The sequence below is a fragment of the Lissotriton helveticus genome, chromosome 7, assembly GCF_964261635.1.
Source record: "Lissotriton helveticus chromosome 7, aLisHel1.1, whole genome shotgun sequence".
NCBI classification, from domain to species: Eukaryota; Metazoa; Chordata; class Amphibia; order Caudata; family Salamandridae; genus Lissotriton; species Lissotriton helveticus.
The window spans coordinates 1,732,448,392-1,732,471,710 of NC_136068.1; the positions used below are offsets into that span (position 1 = coordinate 1,732,448,392).

The window sequence follows — 23,319 nt, forward strand, 5'->3', positions numbered from 1 at the left end:
CAGCTCTTTAATTTCTCTCACCACTTATCACAGATAATATTGAAAAGAGAGGCATAAACATCCACACGCTTCCGCCCACACGGCATTGAGGCTGTGTTTATACTGACTACCTGCATCACCACGGCTGAACCGGTTGTAGTGAAGGCCCTGATGGAGACTTTTACCCCAGTGGGATCTCCCAAGGAGGTGGTGTCTAACAAGGGCACGAACTTCATGTCTGCGTACATGTAGGCTATGTGGAAGGAGTGTGGAGTGACATATAAGTTCTCCACCCCTTACCACCCCCAAATGAATGGGCTTGTTGAGAGATTCAATAACACACAAAAAGGCATGAACAGAGGCACTGAGGAAATAGTGGGATGTCCTCTCGCCATGACTGTTGTTTGCCTACCGGCATGTCCCTCAGAAGTGAATGGGTTTTAGGCCCTTCAAACTTCTATTCGGGTACCTGGTAAGGGGACCTCTGAGTTGGATCAAGGAGGGCTGGGAGCAGTCTCCGAAAAGAACTCCCAGGGATGTAGTACGTTTCATGCTGGCCTTCTAGAGGCAAATAGCCAGGTTGTGGAAGCAAGCTGCCTACTTAGAAGCACCCCAGGATGTCATAAAGGAGTGGTACAACAGAAATGTCACTCCTGTGGGGTTGACACCTGGAGAAAAAGTGTGGGTGATGGAGGTTGTAGAGCCGGAGCCCCTCCAGGACTGGGCCCTATGAGGTGATTGATTGCAAAGAGGAGACCATCTATTTGGTGGCTCTTAAGACCCCAATCCCACCTCTCCGGTTACTACACATCAATTGCCTCTAGCCACACTTTGAGAGGTCGGAGGTCGCCATGCTAATGGTGACAGATGAACAGGAGGAAGAGGAGAGTGATCTTCCCCCTTGGCCTCTTTCCCTCTAAAGAGATGGATGGATCGATGGAAAGAGTAATCCTGCCCTACCCTAACTCCCAATCAGAAAGGGACTGTCACTGGGTGTTGGAGCAGTTTCCTCCTCTGTTCTCTCCTATCCCAAGGACCACGCACCTCCAATGCCATGATGTGGACACAGGAGACAACCTCCCTGTCAAGAGCAAATCTTACAGGTCGTCAGATAAGGTGAGGTTTAGCATCAAGACCGACGTGTCTAAGAGGCTAGAATTGGGGCCCTAGAACCCTCTAGCAGCCCCAGATCCAGTCTGGTAGTACTGGTACAAAAGCCACCCCGGCAGGCACCACACCTGAACTAAGGTTCTGCGTGGACTATAGGGGGCCGAATTCGTGATGCGGACGGATGTCCTTCCAATTCCGTGGGCGGATAAACTGAGCGACAGGTTGGGTGCAACCCAGTTTTTAAGTACCTACAACCACACTCACTGGGTACTGGAAGATCGCTCTCGCTGAGGAAGCAGAGAAGAAAACTGCCTCCTCCATTCCGGAAGGGCATTACCAATTCAGGGTCCTGCCCTTCGGGCTCAAGAATGCCCCCGCCACCTTCATGAAGCTGGTGAACCAGATCCTTGCTGATATGGAGGCCTTCTCCGCTGCGTACCTACACACATTGCCGTCTTCAGTAACAGTTGACAAGATCATCTCTTTCATCTCTAGAAAGTACTTCAGGTCCTGCAGCAACCAGGCCTCACTATCAAGGTCAGTAAGTGCCAGGTAGGGCAAGGATCAGTGATGTACTTGGGACACCGGGTGGGCCAAGGCCAAGATTGAAGCCATCCTGGCCGTGGATACCCCCAAAAACCAAACAGGCATCAGAGCCTTCTTGGGCCTCGATGGGCACTACCAGAGGATCATCAAGGGATACAGCACTGTTGTGACTCCCTTGATGGAGCTGACTTCAAAAAAGCAGCCCAGAAAAGTAATATGAACCGAGCCTCCAAAGCTTCGTTTGACTCTCTCAAACAGGCCATGTACAAAGCTCCTGTGCTCCGGACCCCTGTCTTCTCACAGAAATTCATCATTCAGAAGGATGCCTTCAAACAGGATATCGGGGCTGTACTGTATCAGCTGAACATGGAGGGCCTAGACCAACTGTAGCCTTCCTCTTTCGGATGTTTTTCCCAGGGAACAAAGATGGAGAGCTATCGAACGGGAAGATCTGGGCCTTGAAGAAGTTGAGGCTGTATTTCTTTGGCACTTTCTTCTTGATTTAATCGGACCACAGACCCCTCAGGTGGCTAACGTAGATAAGTGGTGAGAATCCCAAGCTGGTGCGGTGGTCAATTTCAAAGGGATGGGTTTTTGGGCGGAGCACCAACCAGGGGTGGATAACTCCAATGCTGATGGTCTATCTAGGTTTTTCAGACTTAGTGAAGAGGACTACCTAGGAGCTGGGTAGAACCCCCAACTTTCAATTGGAGGGTACACGTGATAGATCTGAGAGGCTTTTGGTAATGTTTCCCTAAACGTTTTGCTTTTTCCTTAAGGGTTTTGCTGATTCTCTTTTAGTGCTTTATAAACAACAGTGGTCCATAGGCAAGGTAAATTCAACAAGCAAAAATGCAATATAGACACAATCGTAGCTATATTTGGTTTCCTGACCTGCCCAGCCGGGGGGGGGGGGGTCTAATGTTTACTATAAATCAGTTGCAAGAAATGTTTCAACGAATATACAACGTGGGGCACAAGCCTGTGTCCCACAATTCACACAATAACATATACACAAGGAAAACAAAAACAAGGGGGCTTTTTTAGGCAAAAGCTGGTGGTTAGCAACACTTCCAATTGAATAGTGGCAAAGTGAAGCAAAACAATGAACCATAACACCTTTACAATTCTGATAAAAATGCTTGTTCAGTATAAGGTGTTAGAAGGGTGTCAACGGCGTTTCGATTCGCTTTCTGAATCATGCGAATCATCATCAGGACATGTCTTATGCCTAAAGATAGCCTTAATAGCCTAAGGGGGAGGAGAGAAAATAGAGTTACCGTAGGCCCCACATTGAGGCTTCCTGTGGAAAAAGGGGAGACATAATTGAAAACATAAACAGGACCTTGAGGTCCTTGAGAACTGGAATGAGCATACTGCCTTTTACTGTTTTAACGCATGAATCTGTTGTTTTTCAAAATGTTTAGAAAAAAGAATATGACTCCAGAATATCGTCATGTTTGGTCCCCACTCTAACGCTGGACTACAACCAGCTCCGTTATAGCTTGCATCCTAGAAAGAATTGACCCTTCACTTTGACAGACGCACATCGGTCTGCCGCATGATATATCAAACGTTTGTTTGGTCCTGTTTATGTTTTCAATTATGTCTCCCCCCTTTTTCCACAGGAAGCCTCAATGTAGGGCCTCCGGTAACTCTTATATTTTCTCTCCTCCCCCTTAGGCTATTAAGGCTATCTTTAGGCATAATACATGTCCTGATGATGATTCGCATGATTCAGAAAGCGAATCGAGACGCCGTCGACACCCTTCTAACACCTTATACTGAACAAGCATTTGTATCTGAATTGTAAAGGTGTTATGGTTCATTGTTATCAAAATTGTAAAGGTGTTATGGTTCATTGTTTTGCTGCACTTTACCACTATTCATTTGGAAGTGTTGCTAGCCACCAGCTTTTGCCTAAAAAAGCCCCCTTGTTTTTGTTTTCCTTGTGTATGTGTTATTGTGTGAATTGTGGGACACAGGCTTGTGCCCCCTCTTGTATATTAGTTGAAACATTTCTTGCAACTGATTTATAGTAAACATTAGACCCCCGCCCAGCTGGGCAGGTCAGGAAACCAAATATAGCTACGATTGTGTCTATATTTCATTTTTGCTTGTTGAATTTACCTTGCCTATGGACCACTGTTGTTTATAAAGTACTAATCCCAAGGTCCATGGTTGACTTATTTGGGTTCCCTTGTTGTTAAAACACGATTCTCTTTTAGTGGCCTTAGGGCTCTGGGCCCTTTCCCACTGTGAAAGTGTGTGCAACCTTCCAACACACATTAGGAAGTGGTTCTTATCTGATGCCTTCAAACATGCCTCAAGCCTGCCATTGCAGCAGTGGCGGCTGGCATAGCTCGCGGGTCAGGGGCGCAAAGAGGGGGTGTCGGGCGGGGGGGAATTAAAAAATAATAAATTTACCTTACCTGTAATGCAGCCTGCATGGAGAATGGGTAAAGTCTGCATGACTGGTTTGGGTGGCCCGAGAGGGCTGACCAAACAGTTATTGTGCACTTAGGAGTGGGCACACCACTCCAAAACTGCTCCGAGAGCAGAGCAGTCCCACCCTCCCACCAGCCAAGCAGCAGGACAGCAAAGCATACAATGATAATAACTTAAAGTTAATATTATCATTTTATGGTTCGTCTTCACGCTGCTTAAAAGCTGTGGGGCGACGCTCCTCCGCCATAGTGGAGGAGCCCCCACTGCATTGTAGGCCTCTTGGTGCATACTTGCACTATGAGGTTTGTAAACATGTGTCAAGCCAGACCTGGCTTGTCAGTTCAGGCTGGACTGTTCCCATGCAGAACAGGGTAAAGACTGATTTGCCCATTGTTGGTGTCTAAACTGGGGTGGCATGGTGAGCAAAAGAAGGATGGATTTAAACCAGATCTCTCGACTGGGTATGAATGTATGATTCATTCAGCATTTCAGCATTCTGTCCATCATTTTTTGTAGTCATACCTCATTCTACCTCATCAGTGCTGCTGAACTTGCACCTGTGTGAGTGACCGGAATTGTCTGGTGCAACTCAGATCAACACGCACCAGACCCTGGGGCTTATTTAAAAGCCCCTTGCGCCACTGGTGCATCACTTTTTGTGACGCACCGGTGGCACATTTTACTGCCCTATATTTACAAGGACAGGAAAAGCCACCCTGCATGGCTTTTCCTGTCCTTGTAAATATGGCCCCTTTACACGCAGCACTCTGTGTGAAAGGGGGATTCCATGGGTGTTGCTGTGGTGTGTTTCCATGCAGCACCCAAGGAACCTGATACATTTCCAGATTTACGAGAAATCGTATACCTGGAAATGCGTCTAAATGCTACGCCTCCCAGGAGAGGCAAAGGGATTCGCAGCGAGGAGAAATGTATTCATTTCTCCCCATTTGTTTCCTCTTTCTATGCATGCTGCATTCTGCAGCACACATAGAAATCACATCTGGTGATTGTTTATGGACAGGAAGGTGTCCCTTCCTGCAACAATCATTAAAAAAATTATGTTTTGCCCTTCCTGCACATAAACAATCATCCCTGTGACGCAAGCATCCCTGCACCATGGTGCAAGGTGCCTGTGTCAGCTCATGGCAGCCCATTGTGCGCCAGTGCAAGGAGAGCACATGAATGCAACATATTATTGTAAATATGTTGCATCCGTGTGCTTTGAAAGTGCTGCAGTGTGGCGCTGCCAAAGGGCTTGCGGTGCCGGTCTGTGGCACTTTCTTGTAAATGAGGTCCCCTGTGCTCATTTCCAGGGCAACTCTTTATTGTGAGTGAGCGGAGTTGTCTGGTGCGACTCAACTCAACATGCACCAGACATTGTGCCTCATTTCCAGGGAGGTATGGCATTGGCAACTCTTCATTGTGTGTGACCAGAATTGTCTGGTGCATCTCAGCTCGATGCACACCAGACATTGTGCCTAATTTCCAGGGAGGTACCGCGCTTGCAACTGCATTGTGTGTGGCCGGAAAAATCTGGTACGACTCATACAATCAATCAATCAATCAATCAAACAGATTTATAAAGCGCGCTACTCACCCGCTAGGGTCTCAAGGCGCTGGGAAAGAAGGGGTCCGTTACTGCTCGAAAAGCCAGGTCTTGAGTTGCCTCCTGAAGGAGCGATGGCCCTGGGTCAGCCGTAGGTGGATGGGGAGGGAGTTCCATGTCTTGGCCGCTAGGTAGGAGAAGGATCTTCCTCCGGCGGTGGCTCTGCGGATGCCTGGGACGGTGGCAAGGGCGAGGCTGGTCAATCGCAGCTGAAGGTGGGCGTGTAGAAAGTGAGGCGGTTGTTGAGGGACTTGGGGCCCAGGCCGTGGAGAGCCTTGTGTGCGTGGGTGAGGAGTTGAACGTGATTCTTTTGCTGATGGGGCGCCAGTGCAGGTCTCTCAAGTGGGCGGAGATGTGGTTGTGGCGGGGGATGTCCAGGATGAGTCATGCGGAGGCGTTCTGTATGCGCTGGAGTCTTTTCTGTGGTTTGGCTGTGGTTCCAGCGTAGAGGGTGTTCCCGTAGTCCAGTCGGCTGGTGACGAGTGCCTGGGTGACCGTCTTCCTGGTTTCGGTGGGGATCCATCGGAAGGTCTTTCGGAGCATGCGCAGGGTGTTGAAACAGGATGACGTGACGGCGTTGAATTGTTTGGTCATCGAGAGGGAGGAGTCCAGGATGAAACCCAGGTTTCGTGCGTGGTCCGTCGGCTTGGGGGTGGTGCCCAGGGCAGGGGGCCACCAGGAGTCGTTCCAGGCGGAGGTGGATGAACCCAGGATGAGGACTTCCGTCTTGTCTGAGTTCAGTTTCAGGCGGCTGTTCTTCATCCACTCGGCGACGTCTTTCATTCCTTCGTGTAGGCTGGCTCTGGCGGTGGAGGGGTCGTTGGTGAGGGAGAGGATCAGCTGGGTGTCGTCGGCGTAGGAAATGATGTTCAGGTTGTGTTGGCGTGCGATGGCTGCGAGGGGGCTCATGTAGACGTTGAAGAGGGTGGGGCTGAGCGAGGATCCTTGGGGTACGCCGCAGATGACTTCGGTGGCTGCGGATAGGAACGGGGGAGGCGGACTCTTTGGGTTCTTCCGTCGAGGAACGAGATGATCCACTCCAGTGCCTTCTCTTGGATTCTGGTGTTGCTGAGGCGCTGTATCAGTGTGCGGTGGCATACTGTGTCGAACACTGCAGAGAGGTCCAGGAGGATGAGGGCAGCTGTTTCCCCATTGTCGAGCAGGGATCTGATGTCGTCGGTGGCTGCGATGAGGGCGGTCTCGGTGCTGTGGTTAGCTCGGAAACCTGACTGTGAGGGGTCAAGGGATCCGTTCGTCTCGAGGAAGGCGGCGAGCTGTATGTTGACGGTCTTCTCTATGACTTTGGCAGGAAAAGGGAGGAGCGAGATGGGGCGGAAATTCTTGAGGTCGGTGGGGTCCGTTGTCGGTTTCTTCAGGAGGGCGCTGAGCTCGGCATGCTTCCAGCTCTCCGGGAAGGTGGCGGTGGTGAGGGAGATGATGATGATGTCCCGGAGTTGGAGTGCGATGATGGAGCCGGCTTTGTTGAAGACGTGGTGGGGGCAGGGGTCGGTAGGGGAGCCGGAGTGGATGGTGTTCATTGTGCGGGTGGTGTCTTCGGTGTTGATCGGGGTCCAATTGCAGAGGGTGGTGTAGGGCGTTGGTTCGGTGGTTGGGTGCGTGGTCTGTGCGCCGAAGCTGTTGTGTATGTCGGCGATCTTGCGGTGGAAGAACGAGGCGAGTGAGTCGCAGAGGTCTTGCGAGGGTGTGATGTCGTTGTTTCCGGCGCTGGGGTTGGAGAGCACTTTGATGATGCTGAAGAGTTCCTTGCTGTTGTGGGTGTTGTTGTCCAGTCGTTCTTTGAATGTTGTTTTTTTGGTGGTGCGGTTCAACTGGTGGTGTATGCCGGTGGCCTTCTTGAGGGCTGTCATGTTTTCTGTAGTTTGGTCGTGTCGCCAGGCTTTTTCGAGGGTGCGGCAATGTGCACCAAATGTATCTTATTTCTAGCTAGGAGCAGAAGAGCGTGTTTGTGTTTCAGGGTGCCTGGGTGGCCTAGGCGCTACCTTGATCGACGTGTGTCTGACGGGGTGCCTTCATCTTCCGATATGCTCCCTTGCTTTAGCCCCCATTCATTGAGTGCTCATTGTTGTGCCCCCAGTACAGCTTTCCAACTGCCCTCTCCTCACCCAGCCCAATGCCTTTGCATATTTTTTTTTTTTTTTTTTTAAACTTTTATAGCGCGCTCTATTACCACGGGGTATCCTGGCGCGGTGAGTAGTTTAACATCATGAGTGATAGATCTGGAGCAAGTCTGTTATAGTGGGGCGTTAAAAAGGTGGGTCTTAAGATCTTTCTTGAAAACAGTAATGGTTGAAGAGGCTCTAAGATATAGAGGGAGGGCATTCCAAGCGTAAGCTGCCTTAACTGAAATAGATTGGCCTCCCAGTCGAGCATATCTATATTTGGGAACGATCAATTGGCATTGGTTGGCCGAACGCATTGCCAAATACTATTACACGGATCGGGCATGGGTGGTAAGAGTAATTCACTGGGCTAAAGAACGCTTCCCAGAGCGATCGGAAAAGGGTCAAGAGACTTGACAATCCCCGTTCTCCCCCTGCGCTTCACAGAACTGGCTGGTGCTGGAAGGCACAGTGTGAATCCTTTGATTGAACGACTATTGCCCTCAGCCTGCTTCTGCTCCGCATACCATGGGTAAACTTCTTAAGTAGTGGCCACACCTCCATTTTTCAAATGCTGCCTAATTAGTCCTGTTACCTACCACCACCTTCTTCCCTGGTACCCTGACTAAGTATGACTCCGGCCCCTAGAATCAGGGGGGAAGGTTTTCTGCATCTCCAGCCCCTGGGTGTAGGGTACTCAAGGTGAGCTGAATGTTGGAGGAGGGCTTGGCCCACAGGGTCTGCATGTTCATTATCAACTGACCTGCCGGATGTCAGTTGCATCACATTAGGGTGCTGTGTGCGTATGTGTGTGAGTGCGCTCCATACGGATCTGCCTGCTATCCGTGGCACGCATATCAGTGCTGAGTCAATGACTGCCTGTGAATAATTACTCCACACGGTGATGTTGCTTTGCACGTAGATTCCTTGCCAAAAGAATGCCACATTTGACATTGGTTTTTACCCGGGCAGCCTTAGCCCATGGTACCAGTTAAAAGTGCTGTAATAATCTGTGTGTACACATTTGTGATATTGTTATCATCTGGGGTGCACCTTATATCTGTGTGGCATTGAATTATAATAATTGCAAGGGTGGGCCTAGTTCTGACAACGTTTCGCACAGCATAAGGGTGCTAGGAGGTAAAATAGGACCTTTCCCATGTGTGCATATTACTGATTTTATTTTAAGACGGTTCGGCCAAGTACTGCTAGTGATATTTCCGAATGTGATGTCTGCCCAGAAATACATGATGTTCAGTTAGTTAATGTGTGTTAGTTAATGTATGTGTTGAATACCTACTTTATTTACATACACCACGTGTGAAGTGTCTTTTGTGACGCTGAGTGTATTTATTGTGTGAGAGTGCTGTGCCAATGCTTTAAACATTGTCTCTGTGCTAAGCCTGACAGCTCAGTGCCAAGCTACCCAAGAGTGAGGGCAAGTTATACAGTGAGTGTAATCACTGACCCCTGACAGGTGTGGTACATTCTGCCTTGCTAGTTCCTCGCCTCAGCCAACCAGAACGTGCCAGGTCCAACATTTTTGTAATAGGCTTACTTCATTTTTTCGTCATTATTAAACATGGTAATACTATCTGGGTACTGGTTGCACTTCATCAGTTCTAGTTTAATATCCGAATATAGAAATAAGCATCAGAAAGTTGACCAGCCTAGCTTTGCAAAGAGGCCTCCACTGCGTAACAACACGTGTCACTGCATTTTTAGTAACTTTTGAACTGTTTGAGCTAGACACTAAATATTTTTTTTATAAAATCTGCAGATCATGCAGCAGATGATGGATTATGCAGCCGCACAATCGCAATTGACTAATAGAGGTAAGGCAAGCACCTTCACACCGCTGATTCAGGCGCTTTATAAATTGCATAAGTAATAGAAACTATTGTCAGTAGTGCCACTTGCCTTGTTTGTAGTATGAGCTCCAGAGGCCAGTATTATTTAATGTACTTTTAGTTTTCAATAAATTGGAAGTAGAACCTATTATTCTATGCCCTTCTATGGTATTCCACAGCGTGTGGAGAGGGTGGACGAGGCTCTGCTGAGGGGTGGCCGGTGTTGACTTTGCTTCTATATCTGTAACAGGCTGTCTGCTGTCTCCTTATTTTCTTAACTTCATGTTTGGAACAAGGTGTAAAACGGCGTGGTTTCTAGGCAAATTTATGGCCGGATCTATGAAGGGCTTGGCTGGATGGTAATGACCCAGAAGGTGTTAAATGCGCTCCCTCGACAGCCCTTTCACCACTAAAGCGTTCATGGACTACGACAACAGTCTCAGATAGCGAGGGCTGGGCCACGAGGAGGTCGGAGACTCTCCAGGCACGCACCTAGAGAAAGAAAAGAGTCTGTCGTGGCACCGCTACTTCTGAAATGCCAGCCGGGCCGTGTCAGAGTCAGTAGCAGCATCCCTGAAAGGCTAGTACGGCTTGGGAGTCAGCCATTCTACCGCTGGAAGGCTGGTCGGCCTGGGACAAAGTCAGTCACGGTAAGTCTGAAGAGTCAGTTGGGACTAGTCAGTTAGTTATTCAGTGGCATCTCCTTCTAGAGGCATCGACAGCTTGAAATAGCTCATGCTTTTAGTGTAGACCAGTATGCCTTAGTTACCTGACAGAGAATCACGAATGCCCACTCAGAATTAAGAAACTGGAACGAGGAGGCAGAGTTAACAGACTGTAAGTGGAGGGATCCGCTGTCGGCCATCTTGAAGAGAGCTGACATCAGACACCAAAAAACTGTTCCCAGACCAAGGCTGCTGTACTTCAGTGTCCGGTGAGTCCTCAAATGCATGAAAACATCTCTGAGATGTTCTCTTTGCTAAAGAGAGAAAATACCTTTGAAATATTGTATAACACATTGCACTGACTTAGTACAGAAGCTGTTAGTTTAAACAATGCTTGTGACATCAATCTGTCTCTTATTTTATAAACAATGTGAAAGTGCTGTCTGAAATAGGCGATAGGTTTTATTCATCGGTCGGCGAGAAGAGTGTCGATTTCTTCATGGCATCGTGATATTTTTAATATATATGTTTTTTTATTACAACTTAATTCTGTAGACTAGTGATAGAGGTAGAAAAAGGCATTCGATTTCTGTAGAATTCAATGGATGTTTTTCAGTGGTTCACATGGTCACACCTACTTTTGTGTGCCATGCAAAACCTGGAATTGAATTCTAAGTTCATAAAAAAGCTCAGGAATTACACATATCTAACCAAACATGAAACACAAGCCACAAAATCCGGGAAAACCACAACATTCCTCATGATAAATTGTATCCTCAAAAGCCTAGTTAATACATAAAAATGGTAAAATTGCTCAAAGGGCAGATTTCATGTGTTTCGGTTACCACCGAAAAGTCTCTACCACCTCTAGTCATGGGTTGTGCTACATTGTGCACATAGCCTCTCTGTAGCGTTTACCAATTAAGGTGTGGCTTGTGACTTGTTATTTCAGTAGAAAAGCCTGGGAGGGAAAATAGTACAATCTCTAAAAATCTGGAGACATATCCTCACTTGGAATAAGGGATTTGGAGAGACACATGAGATGGGTAACAGGATATGCAACTGAAGTATTGGCTCAGCTGGTTGTGAAATCTGAATATTGATCCCCGGACATCGATGGGACACAATATCAAGGACAAAATGTCGAGAAAAAATATTGACAGTATGTAAGCCTAGATTTTCTAAACCTAACTCCACTATTTGTACCTACGTGGTATATATCTCTTCACTATATAGATGTGGAGTTAGGAATAGTAAACCTATACTTCCCTAGGTTTCACCTCATCAGTACCAGATTAACAGCTGCTGCAGCAATCTTCACCTGAAAGGTGACCAGTTAACCTTTGCTAAGCGCCTGCCACTGTACGGCATCAAGGGCCTCTTTTACAAGGCTATTGCTCCGCTGGTGTGTCAAGTTTTTTGTCGCACCGGCAGCGCAGTGTGCCTTATCATACTTAGAAGACCACTGAAAGTCACCCTGCATGACTTATCATGGCCTTGTAAATATGTGCCCCTTTCACACATTACTCATTTGTGAAAGGGTCATTCCATGGGTTCGAGTCTCGGTAACGACGCCAAACTTCCTGTGATTCTGGGCAAATCACTTAATCTTCCTGTGCCTAAAAAAATATGAATGTGTTCTCATGTAACATAACTGGTGCTATGTAAAGCTCTCTGATACCCGATTCGGGTCAAGTTCGCGCTATATAAAATTCTGCAAAAAAAACCACATCAATTCCCAGATTTACAAAGTGTCATACATCTGGGAATGCAGCAGAATCCTTCCTCTTGTGCAACGTTTTTCGCTCTTTCTGTGTGTGCTGCATTCTGCAGCACACACATATAGAAGGAGCAAAACTCATTATTGTTTTTGTGTAAGAAGGTGTCCCTTCCAGCACAACAACAATTGTCACTGCAACACAGCACCCTTGTAACATGATGCAAGGGTGCCTGTCCTGAAGCATGGCAGCCAATTGTGTGCCAGTGCAGGGGAAAGCACACGGGGCCTCATTTATGAAAAGTGACGCATCGCTGCGTGAAAACAGCGATGTGTCACTTTTCACTGCGCACTCCTTACGACACCAATGATGCGTCATATTTAATATATGACGCATCATGTCGCAAGGAGTTACAGATACGTCAGTATTTCTGACATATCTGTAAGCGCAAAAGTGACGCATTGCTGGAGTGTGTCACAAAAGTGACGCAACTCCAGCAATGCGCCCTTTCACATGGGGCAAGCCCCATGTGAAAGGGCCTGCGTCAGTCTTACGCCTGCTGTGAGGCAGGCGCAAGATTTTGACGCAACGGCGTCCTAAAAGTGACGCAGTGAAATCTCATAGATTTCACTGCGTCACTTCTACGACCCTTCCTTGCGTCAATACGCCCCCCTTGCATACATTATACCTGGCGCAGGTATAATGTGGCGCAGGGGTTTACAAAGTGACGCATCTACCTAGATGCGTCACTTTGTAAATATGGTGCAACAAGGCACATTATTTACGCTGCTGGTGCGTCACAAAAAGTGACGCACCGGCGGCGTAAAAGTGACGCACGGCCTCATAAATGAGGCCCACGGATGTGTTGCATTGTTGTTAATATGACGCATCTCTGTGCTTTTGAAATGACGCCGCTCGGCACAGCACAATGGCTTGCGCGCCACGCTGCATCATTTTTTTGTAAATGAGGACCCAAATGTTTTGCTTTTCTTAGCCACTGTCTATTTGGCATAGAAACAAAGGTGTTTGTCGCTGAAATATGCCAACTATGAGTTTGATGGTCAATTATGTAGCAGGTGAATCCACAGAATAGCATCAGGCATGTGGTCATGCCTATTTCCTTTGTGCTGATAGGCATCAAAATGCTGATTGGTCTTTCTCCTCAGTATGTCAATGCATATTTGGCTTGGACAGTTAACGGTGGTTAATACCCTCAACATAGGGTATTGACTACTATTAATGCCCTGGAAAGATCAATGACGTTCAATTTGGGCCATCGTGAGCATGCGCAGCCTACAGAATATTGCCCATCAGGACCACAGGCTCTCATGGTTGCTTACGGCACAGTGTTTACATAAGCATGCCTGTTTAGACTGGGCTGTATGCAGAAGTTCTTGTTTTGCGTGTAAAGCAGCATATGGAAGGGTAGAGTAGTGTTAGCAGATGGCTATATAGAGCTATTTCTTTTCTACACCATGTGTGGCTCAGTGCTTTAGTGTTGCCTCGTAGGGACCCTTGCATGAGTGCTTTGTGTTTATTCAGCTCCCAGTAATGTGCTTTTATAGAACATATGATCACATGGTGGGTGTTTTTCTCAAGGGTGTATGGGTGTTACTGCGCTTAACAGTCCCATAAAGCATGCTTCTCATCGCTGCCTAACAGTGTTTACGCCGTCGGCAGTGACGCCAGCCAGGGCACTACTCTCTGTAAAAACAGTGTGTAAACATTTCAGAGTAATAATAGTACTGAACTTCCTTTTAAGCACACCACTGCTCCTTGGTGCCAACTTGTCAGGTGTTACTATTACACTAATCCATGGTCCTCATTGTGGTATTCCATGACTTGATGTCATATGGAATCTTTCTATGTCATTTAGAATACTCTGTGTAACTTAGAATGTTTTCCCTTGATATTATTACTGTTACTGTATTGCTGATGCTGTGAGGACTTCTCCTGCTACCTGTGGTTGTTAAGCTGTTCTTCATATGAATAAATCCACTTGGACCTACTTCCTGTGTAGTCTGAATTACTACATAATTACTGGCGACGTTGGGAGCAGTGGATTTCTGAAGACAGCGTTCACCTGTTTTCTTCATTTTAAATGCAAAGGACATTAAAGGAAAGTTCTTCCTTTTCAGCGCTAAGAAGCTCCTTCACGCATTTTTCAGCCATAAAGGACTTATTGGGCAGTACTTCTCAAACGTAAGTGAGCCTCTTTCAGACGGTGAGCCTTTTTTCAGACTGTTACTACGCTACGCTTCCTCTATCCTCACCCAATTTCTGGCTTTCATTACTGATCACCCAATGTCTGGCTTTCATTACTGATACTCGACCGCATTTATCGAGCGGTTTTCACTCTTAAAATCCGAAGTTTTGTCTACTTGCACGCTTTTCTCTGGCTTGTTTATTTTCAAAAGTATACTCAAGAACTCACCTTGAGCCTCGAGCGTCCCTGAGTTCGTTTGCTTCACCGACCATTTGCGCTGCATTCTGGGATACCAGCGTCACCATGCACGTCATCGCGCACAATTAGACGCTCACGACGGCCATTTTGGTGCAGTTTGAAGCAAAAGCTTCGTGTTTTCTTGAATTTAAAGTGTAAATTGGAAATTGTTTTCACGAATCTTCAAAACGCTTTGCTGCAACTCTCCACGGTGATTTGCACACCCTCTTGAAACACTTTCCTGCAAATCTCCACGGTGATTTGCAAACCTTTTAAAAAAAAAAAAAAAAAAAAAAAAGAAGTATAAAAACTTTTCTGTTTCTACATTCATTTACTTAGTTATTTATACTGCTTTAATAGTATTCTATTGTATCTTGTTATTGATTGTTATTACCAAGATGTCTAATATTGCAGCACCACCCCATTTTCTTCAAGTTGCAGGTGATCCTCCTATAGAATGGGACCTTTGGTTTCCTATGTTTATTGCATATGTGGATGTCTTAGAAAAAGAGGATTGCTCTACAAAAAGGAAACTTGCTCTTTTAAGGCATTGTCTCGGTGGTGCAGGAATAAAGGAATTTGATAATCTACCACCTTTGGAGGATGCTGGTGACTTAGATGTATTTAATAAAGCTTCTAAACAGATGAAGATTCGGTTTGATAGAAGGATAAACACTGTGATGGAAAGGTTTAAATTCTATTCTCGTGAACAGAAATCTGATGAAACAATCGAAGATTATGTCGCAGCGTTACGTTCACTTGCTTGCACCTGTTCCTTCGAAACCATATCATATGAGCAAGTCCTCAGGGATCAAATCATGATGAGGACAAAAAGTAAAAAGATCCAAGAAAGACTCTGGTTAGGGACTGAGACTACATTAGCTGCAGTAGTAAATATAGCCAAAGGTATAGAACATTCTGAAATATTTGTTTCTGAAATTAGAGGGAAAAATCAGAAAACACATGTTCCTGAAGTTGAAGTAGCTATTGTTAAAAATCAAACCAGTTATCCCACTTCGAGTGCTTTCAACACTAAACCCAGCTTCAAAAAAGAATATGCAAGAAATGCGAATGACAATAGGAGTTTTGTTAAGAGAGGTATGATATTATGCTATAGATGTGGTAGTTCCAACCATGTTGGCAATTACAAGGGTTGTCCTGCTTGGGACAAAGTGTGCATCAAATGCAAGAAAAAAGGGCATTTTGGTAATGTGTGTAAGTCTGGTCAAAAAATTAATTACATTTCACCTGAAGAAGAAGAAGTTCTTAATAGCTTGAATTGCATTCTTTCTGTTGATGAGAGTTTTCAAAAGAGTTTTCCTTCTTGTACAATTTTTGTGGATGACAAACCTATTGAGATTTTTGTTGACTCTTGTGCGTGGTACACCATTATTGGTAAGAATATTTTCGAACAATTGTGGCATCAGAGGGAATTATTGAGTCCAGACATATATCCTGGTGGGTACACGGGACAAAAGATTGCTCTAGAGGGGTTTTTTTGGGCCAAGTTATCTTTTAAGAACTGGGACATCAGAGCAAAAGTTTATGTAGCTACCAAGGGTGTGTCCATTCTTGGTTGGCCTCACCAACATGACTTAGGAATCAAATTAGATCCCAATGCCAATCCACCAGTTTATGTTGATGAACCCCGACTTGAAAAGTCTATTACCAATTCATTGGTAAACTTAACCTTAGATGCATCTAGCGATGTTAGTTTCACTAAGAGTGTGTTAGAAAAGTTTCCTGAGATTTTCAATGACAAGTTGGGGAAATATGTTGATTTCAAGCACAAAATTATTCTAAATGATAATGCGGTTCCTGTCAGGCACAGGGTAAGGAATGTTCCTTTAGCATATAGACCCAAATTAAAAGTAATTCTGGATGACCTAGTCAAAAGAAACATAATTGAGCCAATTGAATCCTCTCCTTGGGTTTCGCCCATTGTGATATCACTTAAGAGCTCTGGCGAACTTCGCTTATGTGCGGATCTTCGCAGTCTCAATAAGGAAATATGGGTAGATAAACATCCCTTGCCAAACATACATGAGTTAATTGCAACATTATCAGGTGCTACTGTGTTTTCTTCTATTGACTTGGCTAGTGCCTACCACCAAGTAGAATTACATGAAGACTCGAGAAAACTAACTGCTTTTGTTACCCCTGAAGGTATGTTCCAATATTTGCGCATGCCTTTTGGGTTGGCAAGTGCAGCCTCTGTCTTCCAGCGTCTAATGAAAGAGTTACTGACAGATTGCAAGGGAGCAGTAGCTTTCCAGGATGACATTTTGATTTGTGGGAAAGATTATATGAAACACGATGAGAACTTAACTTTGGTTTTGGAGAAAGTTCGATCTAGGGGCCTTACCCTGAAATATACCAAATGCAAGTTCAGACAACAGAAAGTTGAGTACCTAGGACATGAAATCTCAAAGTATGGTATTAAACCCAAAATTAACCATGTTCACAATATTGTCAATGCATCTTCCCCCAATTCAAAAGAACAATTACTTTCTTTTTTAGGACTGACTGAATTTTATGGTAAATTTGTAAAAAATTATTCAGATATTGTTCACCCTTTGAGAATTTTATTGAAAAAAAATGCAAAGTTTGAGTGGGGCAAAGAACAACAGGATTCTTTTGAAATTTTGAAACGCAAAATTGTTGAAGCACCATTTTTGAAACCTTATTCTGTGGGCAAGGAGTGTATAGTTTATGTTGACGCTAGCCATGTTGGCCTAGGTGCTGTTCTGATGCAAAAAGACAAATCTGGTGAGTTTGTTGTATCATATGCTTCTCGAGCCCTACGTGATGCTGAGAAGAATTACTCAACTATTGAGAGAGAATTACTCGCTTGTACTTGGGCTTCCCCTCACTTTAGACAATTTTTGTGGGGAACAAAATTCTCTTTGAGAACCGATCAAAAACCTTTGATCACTATGTTAGCTGCAGGAGGTGGAAGAGTTCTTACTGCTCGCTTAGCGAGATTAGCAGCCAAATTACAGGAATATCGTTGTGAGGTTGTATATATTCCAGGACGTTTGAATGTCCATGCAGATTGCATGTCACGTTTTCCAGCAAGTGTAGATTTGGGAACAAGGTTGATTGTGACGTTGCATATTCGTTTGCAGACGTTAATATAATTTCAAATCAAGAGAACTCTTTGGTTCTTTCTGAAAAAGTTTGGTCAGAAGCTATGGAAAATGATGCTGTTTTGAATCAAGTCAAACGGTTCTTAATTAAAGGATGGCCTGAGGAAAGGAAACTTTCCGGTGATTTGGCATCATTTTTTAAAGTCAAAGACGATTTGATGTTATGTCAGGACATCATTGTTAGATCTGATAAAATTGTCCCTCCTATGAATTTGAGAGAAACAATTTGTAAATTAGCACATGAAGGGCACATGGGCATGTCCACCACTAAAAGGAGGATTAGGGAACATTACTGGTGGCCTGGTGTTGATACCATGGTGGATAGTTGAGTCAGGAACTGTTCTCCTTGCTCCTTGAGCGACAAATCTGTAAAGGGTTTGTCTGTCGACATCACTCCCATTGAGTATGCTGATGGCCCGTGGCGGAGATTAGCCATTGACATTATTGGACCTTTCAGTTACCAATCTGGTAAAGAAATGTATGCATTAGTTCTTGTTGACTACTTCTCAAAATGGCCCGAATTGAAAATTGTTGAGAAAACTTCTTCAGGGCAGGTAATTGATTTTCTTGATGAAATATTTGCTAGGGAAGGTTTACCAGAGATACTAATCTCAGACAATGGTCCACAGTTTATAAGTGATGAATTTGAAGATTTTCTAAGGAATTGTGGAATTACGCATAAAAGAACCTCGAATTATTTTCCACAGGCCAACGGCCAAGTTGAGAGGTTCAACAGGGTTATCAAGGAATCTTGTCAATTAGCCGTAAGGAGTGGTTTGAAATGGAAAAAAGCTCTTCAGGCCACTTTGTTAACCTATCGGTTGGCTCCCAATTCAGTGACTGGTCTGTCTCCTTTTGAGTTGTTACGAGGGAGGAAACCAGGTTCTCGACTTTTACCCTGGTGGTTAAAAGGTAATTTTCCTTATGAGGTAGATTTTAAAGAGTTAAAGGATAAAATTGGGAAGTACCAGGAGAAAATGATTCAACATTCGGCCAAAAAGAAGTATAATACTTGCAGTGTAAAGATTGGTGATCTAGTTCGTGTAAAAATGGGTGGATTATTTCACAAGAGGGTTTCCAGATGGTCTGATCCGGTCAAGGTCACTGAAATCTGTAGCAAAGCTATCAGAGTGGAAGGAGGTAAAATATGGAATTTGAGAAGAGTCTCCTTATGCAAGTCTTCTGTTGCTCCTTTTGTTGCTTCTTCCACTCAGAAAACTACCGTTCAGGGAAAATTAATGACATACCATAATTCAGGAGGTTTTTCTGGTACGCATGAGGCTTATGATAATTTAGAGAATGAGGTTGTAAGTAATTCTGATGATGTGATTAATTCTGATGTTCGACCTGATCCGTGTGTTGAAATTGATAATCAATCAAATATAGAGAATGAAGAAATTCCCTTGAGACGCAGTGAGCGCGTGAAATGTGCTCCTTCGAAGTATAAAGATTACATTAGAATTTAACTTATTGTAGTATTATTGTTCTTTGGGGTTTTGTTTTGTTTTTATTTGTTGTTTTTGGGGTTTTGTTATTTATGCATTTTTTTTATTTTTTTTATTAATTTTTTAAATTTTTTTTAAAGGGGGGGAGGTGTGTGGTATTCCATGACTTGATGTCATATGGAATCTTTCTATGTCATTTAGAATACTCTGTGTAACTTAGAATGTTTTCCCTTGATATTATTACTGTTACTGTATTGCTGATGCTGTGAGGACTTCTCCTGCTACCTGTGGTTGTTAAGCTGTTCTTCATATGAATAAATCCACTTGGACCTACTTCCTGTGTAGTCTGAATTACTACACTCATCTTATACATAGGGAACATCTACTGACTGTCTCAGCTGACAGGCTGTTAGAACCCCTTTCAGAGTCCATGGGACAAGCAGGCGCTACTGGCCGAACCATGAGGCCTACCTCCGCTGGAGTCTGAGTAACTGGGCCAAGTACTATCCCTTAAGCACTTGACTCTCAGTTGTAGCGCAGGCTTCTGGGGTGGGACGAGGGAGTTGCAAAAAGTACACAGGGTAATGACTCAAAACAAGCTTGCCAACCACAGCAAATGACTGACCAGATGAATACATGCTGTTGTGAAAAAGTAGTATTTATATAAGAATAAAAACTGAGATGTGGCACACAACATATAGTATACACAGTATCCATAAGGCTTGCCCCTTAACGCTGTCTAGGTAAATCTCTGAGTCCCACTTCCCTATCTAAGGATTGTGGTTATTCCCCATTATTGTGAGCCAACATTCAGGTTAGGCCCCCCTAGTGAGTGCAAGTCTTAGAAGTTCCTGCAAGTCTTAGAAGTTCCACAATCACAGCACTAGAGTGCTGCAGTCAGAGCAAGTTCCCCTAGAGGATCAGTGGCCCAGTAATCAGTCTTACCCAGTCTTGCTGGAGTGCATGGTTCAGAAGATGCAGGTGCATATCAGCGGCCCGGCTGTGAGCAGAAGTCTGGATGCTATGGGCGACGTGGCAGGCATCCACGGCTCTCCGCTGGTTGTGCGATACGTGGTCCTGAGTTCAGCGCCAGGTCTTGAATGCATCTGGCTTCGGGTGGTTGAATCAATCCTCTACTCTATAGGTTTTAACCTGTTATATTTCCTTATCATACGCTGCTCCAGGGCAATGGCACTCTCTCTACATCGCAGCCCCACCTGGCATATGGGGGTCACGAATAGGTACACATAGGGAGTACCCCTCCATGTCATAGCACTGTACAGGAAAATGGCCCTCCTCTGTCACAGTGATGCACTAGGGTGATGGCCCTGAACCTTTACTATGGCCACCACCTGGCATACGAAGGTCATGAACAGCTCACATAGGGTGATGGCCTCTCCAGGTCACAAAACTGCACAGGGTGACGGCCCTCTTCGGTCACAGCGATCTACCAGGGTGTCTGTCTTTAATCTTTACCGAAGGTCCCACCTGGCATAAGGGCACAAAGGGGGTGACTTAATTGGTTCAGTGGTCTTGATGTTGACTGGATCTTGCACTCTACTTCAGCTATCCCCCAGCAGGATCCCCACTGACCTCGCTCCCTCCTGGCACTCTCCCCATTCTCACAGGGTCCTCCGGTCTCAACAGACGTACAGATGCCAGTGCTCCTGGTCAAGTGGTCTTGATTCTCCCGGGTGATGTCCCTCCATCCAGCAGGGAGTCTAGCAGACCTCAGTCCCCAGTCTTGGTCATAACGGGAAGAATTCCTGCTGAGCTTATCTATGTTGAGTAACAGCAACATTTTAACAATGTTGGAAGGCTCAAACTCCACTTTTGCAAAATCCATTTCCAAACACAAATGCTTTAGTTATTTTAGTCTTTGTACTTTGTGTTGTGGGGGTTACCCTCTTTGAAGTGCCCACTCCTCTGTCCTGTCCTTTGTCCAGGAAGCAGTCTGGTACAGCAGGAACGACTCCAAACTAGACAGGCAATGGCAGTGACGTCAGCCTTATTGATATATGCCTATGAAAAGGTTACAACGACCAACTCAGGTACAGTAGGGTAGAAAAATTACATAGAAGTAGCAAATCGCCATTATTGATTGTTTATTTGCCGGAAGGGGTACCTACCTGCACATAAACAATCCTCCCTGCAGCGCAGGCAAAATTGCACAATGGCGCAAGGGTGTCTGTGTTGGCGATAGGCAGCTCTTTTTAGCGCCACCACCAAGGAAAACACAGGAGTGCACTGTATTCCTGTATATCCGGAGCATCCCTGTGTTTTTGATAAGTCGTAGTGCGGCTCCGCAAACTTTGCTGCAGCTTCACCCTGCGTCAGTTACTTGTACATTTGCCTGCTAGTTGGGAAGAACTGAACCAACCCCACGCTGCTACACCAAGCTGTACAGAACTGAATCAGCCCCACACTACTACGTCTAGTTGTGCATAACTGAACTACCTCAAGCTTATACACCTGGCAGTGCAGAACTGAACTAACTCCACCTAGCTACATCTAGCTGCGTAGAGCTGAACCAATCCTACCCTGCTTCACCTAGCTGCACAGAACTGAACCATCTCACGCGTCTACACCTAGCTGTGCAAAACTTATCAATCCCACCAAGCTACATCAAGTTGCACAGTGCTGAATCAACCCCATCCAGTTCTACTAAGCTACACCTAACTTCACAGAACTGAATCAACCCCATCCAGCTTCATTTAGATGTGTAGAAATTAAGTAGCCCTACTGAGCTGCCCAGAACTGAATCAACCTCACCAAGCTTCACCTAGCTGTGCAGAACTGAATCAACCCCACTGAATTAACCCCACCAAGGTACATCAAGTTGCACAGAACTGATTCAACCCAACCAAGCTACATCTAGATGTACAGTAAAGAACTAACCCCACCGAGCTACACTTAGCTTCAAAGAATTGATTCAACCCTACCAAGCTATACCTAGCTGCACCCAATTGAAACAACCACACTCCTCTTCATCTAACTGAGCCGAAATGAGCTAACGCCGCTGAGCTACACCTAGATGCACAAAACTAAATCAACCTCACTCAGCTACACCTAGCTGTGCAGAACTTAACCAAACACTCCCAGCTAAATGCAGCTTTGCATGTGCAAAACAATTTACCTTACCCACCTGCTACGCCATGATGTGTAGAGCTGTTATTCACCCCTATTCCTATAGACCCAGCTTCACAGAATTACTATTACCAGTTCAGTCACCATTAGAGCCTGCTGTGCAGAACCATTTAACAACCCCAGCCAGTTACACCTAGCTGTCATCCATCCCGACCCTGATACGGCGTACTATACAGAACAACTATCGACCCATATCCAGACAGACCCAGATTCCAGCACTATTACTCACCCTCACCTGGATATACTCATTAATACAAACCATTCACTGCCCCCAAACCAGATAGATACAGCTCTGCAGATGTACTTTCCATCCCTACTCCGTTAGATCCAGCTGTGCAGGCCCTCGCCGATAGACCTGCGTTTCGTAGACCCAGTTATGCAGACCAATTAACTGTCCCTACCCTGATGTACCCAGCTATGTAGACTTAATATGCACAAAGACCCCGATACACCCAACTCTGCAGTCTTCCCCTGATAGATTCAGCTGTGCAGGACCTCACCGAAAGACCCAACTCTGCAGTCCTGCATGGATAGTTCCAGTTATGCAGACTGTCCCTTTCCAGAGGTACAGAGCCATGCAAACCTATATACACCCATGCCCTGATAGACCTAGATCTGCAGTCCGAGACTGATAGAGTCAGCTGTGCAGGCCCTCTCCGATAGACCCAACTTTGCCGTCCTACGTGGATGGACCCAGCTATGCAGACCTATTAACTGCCCCCATCCTGATGTACCGAGCTATGCAGACATATATACACTCGGACCCCGATAGACACAGCTGTGCTGATTTATCATCCATCTCTACCCTATGGACCACTTGTGTACGCCTACACTGAACTAAGAGCAACCTCCACTGTTGCTTCGGCGGATGCAGGGTTGTTTTAACCCCTTGGCTGCGGCGGTAATTCCGCCGCAGTGCTAGGGGGTAGGGGGGCCGCGTGGTGCCGCCATGCTCGTGACGGAACCACTCCGTCACGAGCCTCGGGCGCGCTTTGCTTGTGACGGAGTGGTTCCGTCACGGCCCCGCCCGCTCAATGGAATGCTCAGCGCAGGCGCGAAATCGCTGCCGCGCAGGCGTGGCTGCTGGGCCGTG

General features: G+C 45.7%; 1 protein-coding gene across 1 annotated transcript in view; it reads left to right on the forward strand.

Annotated features, from left to right (window-relative positions):
* Nucleotides 1-10,178: 10,178 nt before the first annotated feature.
* LOC144767656 (free fatty acid receptor 2-like) overlaps nucleotides 10,179-23,319 on the forward strand; it is a 121,467-nt gene continuing 108,326 nt past the window's right edge. Inside the window, exon 1 of the mRNA XM_078651053.1 lies at nucleotides 10,179-10,309. The gene's annotated coding sequence lies outside the window, so the exon portion shown is untranslated. The remainder of the gene's footprint in view (nucleotides 10,310-23,319) is intronic.